We start from the raw sequence: 9,645 nt of genomic DNA, 5'->3' as shown, positions 1-9,645 counted from the left end.
CAGCAAACAAAAATCTTAAAATTGTAGCTTCCAGAAGAATGGCTGATGTTTTTACCTGTCTTTAAAAGGAAACATTTGAGATAGACAAGAGGAATCCTAGAAGCAGGGATTCCATAATTCCAGGGTGATAAGGAAAAAAGCCCTTCTCCTAGTACCTGGACCAAGGCTTCATTGGCTAAGAAGTACTCCCTGAGATATTCTGGACCCAGATCACTTAAGGCTTTACAGATCCAGGCACCTTGAACTGGTTCTGAAAGCAAACTGATAGCCCATGAAGTTCTTTTAAAATAGATCTAATATGTTCACACCAGCTGACACAGCTGACAATCACATTGCTGCATTCTGAGCCAGTGGAAGTTTCCACATCGTCTTCAAGGGCAGCCCCATGTAAAACACATGACAATAGTCTAATCCAGAGAGCACAAGGGCATGAATGACAGTATCCAGGTTTCAAACAACATGCTTGTTTCTTTGTATTCCCTATGCAAATGTGCACAGTGTACCCAGTGGAACCCTCTTTTCCTCCTTTAAAAACTGGGCATACATTAAAGCTACTTAAATAACAAAAACAACCATCTATGAATATCTGAGGACAGGAAACAATTACTGTACAATATTCCATATGTATTATTCAACCTCCTTAAGCAGCACGGACAATTGAACAAACACTTCTTAATAAAATTAATTTTAATTCAAGCTCCAAAGAGTCACGGGAACACTTCCCTTTATCCTAAAAGACACAATTGGCTTCCTGATCTCCTTGAGTCCAAAGATGTGAGCCTTGTTCTTTTTATTTCTATTCCAGCCCCATTTTTATTCTGCTGGATTTTGATTAATGAGGTGGATATTAATTTGAAATTATAATCACCACCTGGGCAATCATAAACTCAGGGCTGGCTCAAGGGGTTGTGGTGCCCTTGGCAAATTTTGCTCCAGCAGGCCCCCCCCCCCATTCTTATATAATTTCCCCTTCTCATTAAAAAAAACCCATAAATTAGTATATGTCTTTATTGTTTACTTCATTCAGTACCTTTTAATAAAATAACATTAATATTTTAATAACTTAAATTCACATATAATTTTCTAACATACAGAGAAGTTAAACATGGAGCTACTCATTCATATTTTTTCCTCCTTTGCACCTTCTCCTCCGCTCCTTCGCACACTGCCTGGCTGGCTCTGATGTGACAAATTAAAAGAAATTATGAAAGAAAGCCTGATACATCAGCCATGATGAAGTTACCTGCCAATGCTTCCATGTGGCTGTGCCAATACTTCCAGCTGGGAAGAGGGGCTTAAAGTACAGAGGCCTTTTCACCTGGGAATGGGACCTCTATGCTGTACTTGTGCACAGCTGTCTGTGAGCACATGCACATGTTTTTGTGTAAATGACTGTACATGTATTCACTTTAAAAGTGAATCTGAGTACATCTGTGTCTGAATAAAAGAAGTTTTGCACTCTAGCCCTGATGCAGTGATAGCAGTGCAATATTCATGCAGTCGATGAAAGGGAGGAAAGTTCTATTCTGAAATTTATATATATCTACCCACACACACACCTCTCTAACTCTTTCTATAAATACACTGAGAGAGAGAGAGAGAGAGACACACACACATACATCCACATCTCTCTCTCTCTCTCTCTCTATATATATATATGCACCATACATCCATCTCTATAGATATAGATATAGATATAGATATAGATATAGATATAATAGATATAGATAACCCCCTCTCTCCATTTATATACAAACAGTTCTCTTTATATTCACACTCCTCTCTTTCTATATACACCTCCCCCCTTTCTCTTTCTCTTATGAATACGACGAATATTTATATACCTGCTTTTTCAACAACAGTTCCCAAAGCAGTTTACATAGTTATAAACAAACAAAGATGGCTCCCTGTCCCCAAAGGGCTCACAATCTAAAAAAGAAACATAAGACAGACACCAGCAACGGCCGCTGAGGGACACTGTGCTGGGGATGGATAGGGCCAGTTACTCTCCCTAAATAAATAAAGAGAATCACCACTTTAAAAAGGTGCCTCTTTGCTCAGTTAGCAGGGGACAAACAGGCACACACACCTTTGTATATATATGAAACACACACACACACCCTGCTTCATATATATACTGTAATCTCTGGAGTGCCAAAAGAAAGATTTGCAGCTTGAAGTACAGACTTCTCCAGCAAGGAGAAGTTTAATTGCTCTTCTTTCAGTTTGCATTAAAGTATTTTGAAAAAAAGGAGGAAAACATGTGTGTTCCATCCATCAGAACATGTGCTGCTATAGCTAATGTTGGTTCCTTTTGCAAACAAAGAAAAACACAACATTCAAATTACTATATTATATTCCTAAAAATTCATTTCTGATTTTGACCCAGAGGCGTAACTAGGGAAAATGGCGCCTGGGGCAAGCACTGAAATGGCACCCCCCCACCGCGCCCCCCCCCCCCACCGCCCCCCAACATACTACATTATACTTAGGTTTTTCCTCACAAGCGCCCGCCGCCAAGCCAGGCCACTGACTGGCCGCCAGGCACCAGCAAAGCAATGGGGGGGCGCAGGCGGCGCAGGCGGCGCGGAAGGGACCGCTCGTGGGGAAGGGAGCACCGATGCGCTCCCTTGACTGCTGCAGCGCTGCTGCACTGAGCAGGAAACATTTGTATTAACAAAAAAATTTAAATTTTTTTAAAAAAATTTGGTCATGGCGGCGCCCCCCCACGTGACCAGAAAAGATGGCGCCTGGGGCACGTGCCCCCCCCTATAGTTACGCCTCTGTTTTGACCCTTTAGAAGTACCCTAAGAACTAACAGTAGCATTTGCACCACAGAGATTGTACAGACATTCAGCAAGAAAAGAAACACAAACAGATACACACATTTCTGAAACTGGCAGGGTTGTGTGGGAAAGGGATAGTTAGTTTGCTGCCGCTGATCCCCTCTCCACCCCCCCACCCCGTTGTTGCAAAATAACCTGGTTGGCATGCATGAGCATTGTAATGATCCCCATCCCCTAAAAAAAAAAATTGAAAAGGGAAAAAAATCAAGTTTTTTAAAAGCATTGAGGAGCAGCTGGAGAGGATTGTAGTTGTGTTTTGCTCATAACAAACTGAATACAGGGGCCGAAGGAGAGTTATCTTGTATTTATTTATTTAATGAAGGATGGAGGGAGGGGAAAATGGAGTCTTCCTTCAAAAAAAACAAGCCACATTTCCTGGCAGCTTGTAGGGCGCATAGTTTTTGCAAGTCTCAGTCACCTCACCCACCGTCCTCACCTGTTTCCTCGAGGGGAAACAAAAAGGCCGTTGTTGTTGTTAACTTCAGTAAATGAAACGTCTTGTCTCATTTTTTCTCAACAATTTTTATTTCAAATTATCAGGCCAGCAGGCAGCTGCAGCAGGCCCATTGCCTCCTATATCCTTGGCTCCTTCATGGTGAGGACTCCACTCCCTGGCGCCTTCTCCTCTCCTCCACTCCTCCTTCACGGGCCTGTCTGTGACATGATGCCGACACACCACTTATCTCCCTCGCACTACGCAGGCGCACGTTGCCTCTGGGCTATGGCCGGGCGAGGGGGAGTGGCGGACGCTCACTCACTGCACCCATAGTGGTGGTGGTGGCGGAGGCAGTTGTCAGGGGATGTATGCCTGATGATCGGAGGCAGCTGGGCAAGTGGGCGGGCGCTCACTGCAGCCATGGTGGTGGAGGCAGGTAGCTTCCGCAGACTGAGGGCATGATTGCGCCCGGGCGAGCGAGCAGGGTGGGCAGCACTCCTCCTTTTTTTTTTTTTTTTGGCCAATTTGGCTTTGCATAAACTAGCCTAACTAATTTCCCTCACTGCTCCCACACACACACACACACACAGACCTGTTTTTCATAACAATGGGAAATACTGACCTTGCTTAGAGATCCACTCTCTGGGTCAGGGATGCAGCAGCCTGCCTATGGACTCGAAGTGCATATAGCCCCCTCTGCCTTGTGGGGATTGGGTTACATGACTTGCATAGACTCTGCGTGTCTAGCACTGGTGTATGACTCAGTGAGGCTGTTCACATGGGCAGCAAAGATTGGGCTTGGCTGCCTTAGGCCGATCTTTGCTGTGCGTGTGAACCATCAGGAGCTGTGTGGGTCCCAGTGGCAGCGCGGCAGCAAGCCCGCCTCCAAAGTCAGGTTAAGGAACCCATTACTGCATCATACACCATCAGTTCACATTCTGGAATGATATTGTGTATATGCAATGGGGGATATGCCCATTCCTCCACCATAGAGACATACAATCCTTGGGGAGGGACAATAGTTCAGTGGAAGAACATCTGCTTTGAATGCAGAAGGTCTCAGGTTCAATCTTTGGCATCTTCTGGTAGGGTTGGGAAATGTCTGTCTGAAACCCCAGAGGGTCAGACCTTCCAGCCGCTTGGTCCAGTTAGGGAGCAAGGGCAGGGAGCTCCCTACAGGCCCAACTAGCAGTAGACTGTTGTTTCCACTACTTATCTTAGCACAGCATTGATTTAATTTGCAAAGGTTTGGGTGGTCTGGCTTCTCCTCAACCTTTTGGATGCCAGATAAAGAGTTATGCCATGGAAAGGGTAGGATTCTGGTCTATGTGAGTGTTTTGGTATATCCATCTAGATTCAGGGATCTCAGGAACTAAATTGGCACAGTTCATTTAGGTGACGTTGATGTAAACAAATGTATCACTGCCGTACCACTAATCCCTGCTGACCTTGTCTGGACTTCTGTGTACAATTCTAGGTATTCAGTTCAAGAAGGATGTTGACAAACAGAAAGGACCAATGAAATGCCTACAGCAGGCCTGTGAGTAAGGCATAGCCGGCACATGTACTACCTGCACCACGAGGGCTGTATCTTCACCTCTCTCTGGCTCTCTTCTCCTTAAAGAACATCTGGGAAAATGTGATCTCTCCAACACAGAAGCACATCATATTCCAAGGGGAGATGTCTAGATACCCTGCAACAAAAGAGTAGTAACTGGGCATTATGGTGATTCACTGAGAAGGGGCCTATATTTAGATTACGGACAATTGACCTTAGTTGAACCTCAAGAAAGAGCTGATGTTATTGAGTAGAAGGAAGACTACTAGGACATAGGGAGTACATAAGAACATAAGAATAGCCCTGCTGGTTCAGGCCCAAGGCCCATCTAGTCCAGCATCCTGTTTCACACAGTGGCCCACCAGATGCCGCTGGAAGCCTACAGCAGGAGTTAAGGACATGCTCTCTCTCCTGCTGTTACTCTCCTGCTGTTACTCTCCTGCAAGAGCCCCTGGTGGCGCAGTGGTAAAACTGCCGCCCTGTAACCAGAAGGTTACAAGTTTGATCCTGACCAGGGGCTCAAGGTTGACTCAGCCTTCCATCCTTCCGAGGTCGGTAAAATGAGTACCCAGAAATGTTGGGGGCAATATGCTAAATCATTGTAAACCGCTTAGAGAGCTTCGGCTATAAAGCGGTATATAAATGTAAGTGCTATTGCTATTGCTATAACTGGTACTCAGAGGCATCCTGCCTTTGAGGCTGGAGGTGGCCTATAGCCCACTGACTAGTAGCTGTTGATAGACCTCTCCTCCATGAAGTTATCCAAGCCCTTCTTAAAGCCATCCAGGTTGTTGGCTGTCACCACATCTTGTGGCAGGGAATTCCACAAGTTGATTATGCGTTGTGTGAAAAAACACTTCCGTTTGCTGGTCCTAAATTTCCTGGCAACCAATTTCATGAGATGACCCCTGGTTCTAGCGTTATATGAGAGGGAGAACAATTTCTCTCTATCCACTGTCTCCACTCTATGCATGATTTTATAGACCTTTATCATGTCTCCCCACAGTCGCCTTTTTTCTAAACTAAATAACCCCAGGTGTTGTAGCCTTGCCTCATAAGAAAGGTGCTCTAGGCCCCTGATCATCTTGGTTGCCCTCTTCTGCACCTTTTCCAGTTCTACAATGTCCTTTTTTAGATGTGGTGACCAGAATTGTATGCAGTACTCCAGGTGTGGCCGCACCATAGTTTTGTATAAGGACATTATAATATTAGCAATTTTATTTTCAATCCATTTCCTAATGATCCCTAGCATGGAATTGGCCTTTTCACTGCTGCCGCACATTGAGGCGACACTTTCAACGAGCTGTCCACCACGACCCCAGATCCCTCTCTTGATCAGTCACTGACAGCTCAGGGTGATATTGATACTTTATTTTCAGGGCATAAGATCGTCACTGGCAGATCAAGGAATGGGTTTATAGGTTTTTCTGGACCATTCTTTCAAAAAAGGTTCAGCCAGCTAATTCCTGCTTTGGTGTATCTGTTTGATTCATTAATCCCTGTAATTGAGAATCTCGCTCCAGCCACCCACGCATTTTTATTGTATTATTTCTTTTATTACAATATTTATACCCCAACCTTTGTGCTGAGCCCCTGGTGGCGCAGTGGTAAAACTGCCACCCTGTAACCAGAAGGTTACAAGTTCGATCCTGACCAGGGGCTCAAGGTTGACTCAGCCTTCCTTCCTTCCGAGGTCGAATGTTGGGGGCAATATGCTAAATCATTGTAAATCGCTTAGAGAGCTCTGGCTATAGAGCGGTATATAAATGTAAGTGCTATTGCTATTGCTATTGCTAAAGCACCCCAGAAATTTTTTTAAGCAAAAACAAAATATACATTAAATATGAATTGAATTAATGTAATTAAAAGACTTTGTTTTTGGTCAACATTTGAGTACAATGTTTTCCCTGAGCCTCTGTGCATATATTAAGAAGGTTAGGGGGGAAATCAATGTGAAGGACCTCACAATCCCTTTAAATCTAACACATAAGAGAGAAGGAAAGAAGTACTTCTTAAAATCAAAGATGATGTTTAAGTTCACTGAGAAAGCACAATGCAGGAGACATAGATCAAACAAGAGCAGTTTTAATGTTTCATAACTGTTGCCATCTGAATACTGACAAAGGCCTCTTCTGAAATGTCAGATATACAGGAAATAATATTTAGTTTGCAAAGGAAAGCTTTGTAACAGCACTGAGATGGCCTGTTGGAAGAGCAATCACACTCAAGGCTATAGGGAAAGGTAAACTTTAAATTCTGGCTTTGTGCAAACTTAAATGCAATAAAATTAAAATCAATATAGTTAGCTAGAATCCTTGAACCAGAGGGCAAACAGAGAAACTGAAATGCATAAACAAACCAAACAATTTGCCACCAACTAAGTGCAGATTAAATAACATTCAGTGTACCTGAATGTTACAGCTATCCTGATTTTAGCCCAGTGTCTCTTTCAGTGGGAATTTGACTCTCTCACCTGTACAGGCAGTCCTCGACTTAAGATGCTCCAAGTTAAGATGAATGGCACCTTGCAAATTTTGTACCTCGTTTCAACTTTACATCACTCTGTGCAGGAAAGGCAGGCTCTGCTGGATGGCTGCTGGTGTGTGGAGTACAGAAGGAGCAGGTAACAACGGGAACTCAGACTCACATTCTCATAAGACTAGCAGTTCTGGTGGTAACTGATCCTGCATCTGGGGCTGCAGAGGGGTTGGCTGACTTTACTGAAGAGGCTACCACCACTACCACCACTGCTACAGCTTCAGCTCCTCCACCTCCAGGCTCAGCTGGAGAGGGAGAGGGAGACCGTCCTGCCTGTTCCCAGCCCACATATTGCTTCCTGCCTACTTGCCTTCCTTCCCTGGCTAATCATTGCCAAAGAGGAGGAAGGCTACCCGGTTGCCTCCCTCCCTTCCATGGAAGAGTGAGAAAGAGCCAGGAAAGGACTGGGGAAAGAGTGGGTGGCAAGGTTGAGCAGCTTCTGATTCTCCATAGTCAATCTCTCTGCTGCATGTCTGTGATGGACACTCCACCAGCTTTGATAGCAGCAGGGAAACCATACACTATCCGGCCCTGGTTCAGGAACCAAACCCCCATTAATAATATTATTTCCTGTTGGCAAATAGGTTCTAACTTAAGACAGTTTTACCTAAGACACAGTTTTCATGAACCAATTGTGTTGTAACTACGCTAACTCGGCAGAGGCACCTTTTTAATGTGGTTATTATTTGTATTTAGCAGGGGGAGAGTAACTGGCCCTATCCACCTCCAGCACAATATCTCTCCAATGACTGTTGCTTGTGTCTATCTTATGTTTCTGTTTTAGATTGTAAGCCCTTTGGGGACAGGGATGCAGCTTATTAATCAATCAATTAATCAATTAATCCTCTATGTAAACCACCTTGTAAACTTTGGTTGAAAAGCGTTATATAAATATTTCTTGTTGTTGTCGTCAAGTCTGAGGGCTTCCTGTTTTACCTCCAAAGATAGGGGCAGAATCACATACCTGGCTGCATAAAAGATATTGGTTTCCACTAGCTAATGTTGCTGCCCTGTAGACATAACATTTGGAGTGTCAAGACTCTTTGTAACTTCTGAACATCCTCTCTACTCAGATTCCCCTACTTCTCTCTCCTTCGCCTCCATCAACATAGTGACCACACAGTTCCAAAAATCCATGCCCCTCCCTTCAGACACTTGACTCACCTCAACTTTCCGCAGCCATTAAAGTGATCAACACAGATATTGCTGGCTGAACTCTTTGACATCATTTGTGGCCCTTTCTTTTTGAAATGCAGCATTTAGTCATCTTCCATTTAGAAAAAATTACGGAATAAATCCATATGCAGGTGCTATTGCAAATGTCAGCATCTCATTCTAAAAAAACTCTTCATACCAACATCTCAAAATGGAGTATATATTGACAGCTATTGTGTTGGTCCTTTGCTAGGGTTAGATATCATGCAGGTTGGACGGAGGCAACCATTATCAAGTGGTAACTTTCCACAGTGTGCTTGTAACTACTTAGTAAGCTGGCTCTCAGTATTTTCCTTTCAAATAGTGAGGAGATTTATTTTATTTTTTTAAAAAAACACCACCTATCAAGTGGAGATGTATGGTAAAATGATCACCTAAAGCTACCCATAGTCAGTGTCCTATTCAGGGAGGGGAGGGTTATGTGAGCTAGATAGAGTTAGATATGGACAGCCCATTTCTATGCAGTTACAACGTTCCAAAATAACCTTCAGCACCAAAGCAAAAAGGAATAGTAGCTGAAAATAAATACAGAGAATATTTTTTTCTCATCTGAGAGAAACTACTGCAATTGCAGTCTTTTTAGGAACAAAGCTGCTATGCAATTTGAACTAATATTGTACAGGGCCCAGCTAGCAAAATTGCTTTTTATTTCAGAAGCTTATTTTGAGCCATTTCTTTTTTCATTGTCTTTCATACCACTTCCTGATGCTTAAAGGATCCACTCTTATTTTTGCATGCTAGTTGACAGGGTAGGCAGGGTAGCGGATGGATGGCTCCAGACCACTATTTTTGTCAGTTGTGGGATTGTTACCCATTTTGTTGCTGTTTGCTGTTGCTTGTTTTGTATAATCTAGACGGGACTCTGCCAATCTCCATGCTAAAACAAAAGCAAAACAAACAGTCATCACTATATTCTTCATTTGAAAAAGGGAGATAAATCGTGTTGTTGTTTTTTAAATGGTGCACTGATGTTTGAAATTATTCCTGAATGCATATTTCCCCCCTAAATGGAAGAATACCAAGTACTGCATTTTAAAAAAAGAAGAAGGCCC

The 9,645-nt window shown here is 43.4% G+C and overlaps 1 long non-coding RNA gene across 1 annotated transcript; it reads right to left on the bottom strand.

The window, feature by feature from the left end:
* Window positions 1-1,005: 1,005 nt before the first annotated feature.
* Window positions 1,006-7,616, bottom strand: LOC128329547 (uncharacterized). Its single transcript, XR_008309695.1, has 3 exons — window positions 7,314-7,616; window positions 4,854-4,976; window positions 1,006-1,179 (listed from the first exon to the last, which is right to left on the bottom strand). It is a non-coding gene; the product is annotated as an uncharacterized LOC128329547 (long non-coding RNA).
* Between the last annotated feature and the right edge of the window lie 2,029 nt (window positions 7,617-9,645).

The sequence above is a fragment of the Hemicordylus capensis genome, chromosome 6 (assembly GCF_027244095.1).
Source record: "Hemicordylus capensis ecotype Gifberg chromosome 6, rHemCap1.1.pri, whole genome shotgun sequence".
Taxonomy (NCBI): domain Eukaryota; kingdom Metazoa; phylum Chordata; class Lepidosauria; order Squamata; family Cordylidae; genus Hemicordylus; species Hemicordylus capensis.
The sequence above is the reverse complement of the archived record's forward strand: the minus strand, read 5'-3'. Positions and strand labels throughout refer to the sequence as shown.